Here is a 3,127-nt window from a genome sequence, read left to right as displayed (position 1 = left end):
ATTACCGGCATGGTAACGTGATTTTGAAAGCGGCAATACCATTAGCATTATTATACATTCAGCATAATGTAGTCTTTCTTCTACGAAGATTATCCGTTCAAATAACTTGGCTCTGATGTCACATGTAAGATTAACTAATGAATACCAGGATCTTGAACACAATAATCTTACAAGAAGAGAACATACCGAAAACATACCTGATGCGGAAGACATTAGCCCCGATAAGAGCGGAAGTGTAAGTTTGAAATTGGTTTCTACTTCCTTACCCTGGTTTTACGTTACCACAGCCGTCAATGATGGAAAAAGTATATAGAATAAAAGTATATAGAATAAGTGGTAACCCTAATGGGTGAAGGGAGGACCAATTTATAGGAGTTGAGACTTAATCCGGTACATCCATCAAGTAACCGATCTAACGGACGAAATTTATTTTTCATTAAATATTAGTTATGGGCTTTACATTAATTGGGCCACATATTAGAATTAATAAAATTCTAACACTTTGTACTTGTTTAATTTATGAAATTTGTATTTTCTTTGTATTTTAATTGTGTAAGTTTACTACTGTGAAGCACACGAATGGTATTACTGGATCATCACTGAGACTTTTGAATGTCTATGAGGAATAATACATATAATTTCTATTCAAATATTCTCTCTACTTTGATATTAAACTAAGTTGTTTGAACACTCACATCTAAGTAGAGCCGTCAAAATGGGCTTAGCCCTTGAGGCCATCCCAACCCAACCCGCTACTGGGGTAGGGTTGGGCTAGGATTTTTTAAGCCTATTTAAACTGAGGCTTATAAGCCCAGCCCAATGTTATATCCCGCATTTTTGTACATTGGGACAATCCGGATTAACTATGATAAGTTAGGGTCCAAACCATTCCGGGATACAAAGTCGAGACTTTGGACCTTCGATTTTATTTTGAGACATAAGTTGTTCATGAATTTGTTGGTATGGAACACTTAGGAAAATTTGGGACCAAAATTGGAATTAGTGAAACTTGAAAATCATGCATTTTTCTTGCACTTGGCCGTATGGTTATTAGAAATGGCCCACACAATTTGTGTTCAATTTTTATTGCTCCAACACATGGTGTGGGCCAAGGACACTTGTGCCATATCCATATAAGCACAAAAGATGATCAACTAGTCATCCTAATTCATTCCAACACTTAGCCAAAAAAAAAAATATAGAAGTTGAAGAACAAGAGAGAGAGGCTCTCGGCCAAGCCCTCCCAAAAACCAACTTCAATTCTAGCCATTCCAAATATAATTCCTTGGTGCAAATCCACTAATTTGAGGTCCCTAAGTAGCGTGGAAGTGTTGTTCGGGTCATCCAATCGTTCGTTATGCCAATTGCAAACCCTAGCCTAGTGTGGAGTTGAAAGAAGAAAGGTAAGAATTGATTATGTTTTATGTGTTATAAAGGTTGTATGCATGTTGTAGCATGTTAAAATGGATAAAAATCATGAAATATGGCATGTTGGAGTGAAGGTTGTGTGTGTAGTGCTTAGCCGTGTGAAGTGTGTGTGTGTTGTGTTGTGTTGAAGCAATGAATTAAAGTCTAGTTAGCATGTTATGATCATTGTAGGGTGAAGAAATGGATGAGAATCATCAATATGTATAATTGGCCGAAAATGGGTCATGTTATATGACAAAGAACGCATTAATGTCGCTTAGTGTTTTAGTGGTTGTCGTAATGAATTCTATGTTGGAAATGAGCTTTTAATGACTCAAGATTGATGTTGTAAATGTATGGGCTGATTTGAAGGTTATTGTGCATTTGATGTAATTTGTATATTTATGAGAATGATATCGTTATAGTGTGGATTGTTGATACAAATCATGATTCGGAAGCTAGAAATGGGCTATAGTGGTGTCTCGGGTTTGGGGACAGTTTTCAGGCAAATTGGAGCCTTGTTGGATTGTTGGAAATATTGTATAAATTGTTTGAAATGTTCTTGAATGTTGTTAGTATGGATTCGGATTGGTATTTGAATGTATAAGCGTTGATGTTGGCTTGAAAGTAAGCCGTTGAATTGAATATATTGGAAGTTGTTGAATGATGTAAAAGAGAGTTATTAATGCTATGTTGCCTTTCGAATTGAATATTAATGTTGCTAGGTTGGTTGTTGTTGTTGTTGTTGTTGATTTGGCCGAGTTAAATTCTCGGGGTTGGCCTATTTACAGGGGAAATGCTGCCCAAATTTCTGTAGAATTAAGGGCTAAATTGGAATTAAATGCCTAAACGTCCATAGCTAATGTTTGACGTATTATGATGTATTTGTAGACCTTGGAGAGCCCGAGGCATAGGTTGGCATTAGCTTGAATTTGGAGTAGTTTGGAGAGCGTTTGAGGTATGTAAAGCTTCACCTTCCTTCTCTTGGCATGCCTTAGTTGCAAATAGGCTATGACACGAGCCTCGAGGCAATTTTATTCCCGCAATCCGAGCACGTTTATGACTCTTATTCATTCCTCGGAATTCGTATGTTGATATGTTGAAATATTGGCCTTTATGTCTTTGAAATATTTGATTTTCAACTTTTGCATAAAAAGTTTGGCTTTAAAGAGTTCCGTAACTACGAACGCCCGTATCTTTCACGGAAAGGCTCGGATTGCCTCGATATGCTCGTAGGTGATTGTATGACGTATGATGAGTATGTTTTTTTTCATAGGCGGGCCCGACTCGGGTCAACACCCGTCCGTGGGTCCCGCGACTCTTCTTTTGTAATCCTGACGACTTTTGAAAGAATTTGATTTGGTTATTATTCGGATTCCTAAGTATGGTCATTTTACTTATCATTTGAGTCTATTATAATGATTTTATGCATATGGTTACTCACGACTCCGTTCGTGCATTACTCGTTGTATCTTTCGCCGAGTCCCGGCCGGCTCTGTTGTCGTGCGCACTATGATATACTCCGGTGTTATCTTGTGTTTATGGTTCACCGAGCCTCTCGCTCGAGGGCCGGTTCCGCTATATTTGGTGTTATCTTTGTGTATGGCGTTATGCTGTGTATGATATGTGACGGGGATACGGAGATTTGAAACCTTCTGGTGTTATGCTGTGTTATGGCGCCATCGACGGGCGGGCGACCATATTTTCTGAGCCTTATGCA

The sequence above is a fragment of the Lycium ferocissimum genome, chromosome 3 (genome assembly GCF_029784015.1).
Source record: "Lycium ferocissimum isolate CSIRO_LF1 chromosome 3, AGI_CSIRO_Lferr_CH_V1, whole genome shotgun sequence".
Classification (NCBI taxonomy): Eukaryota; Viridiplantae; Streptophyta; class Magnoliopsida; order Solanales; family Solanaceae; genus Lycium; species Lycium ferocissimum.
The sequence above is the reverse complement of the archived record's forward strand: the minus strand, read 5'-3'. Positions refer to the sequence as shown.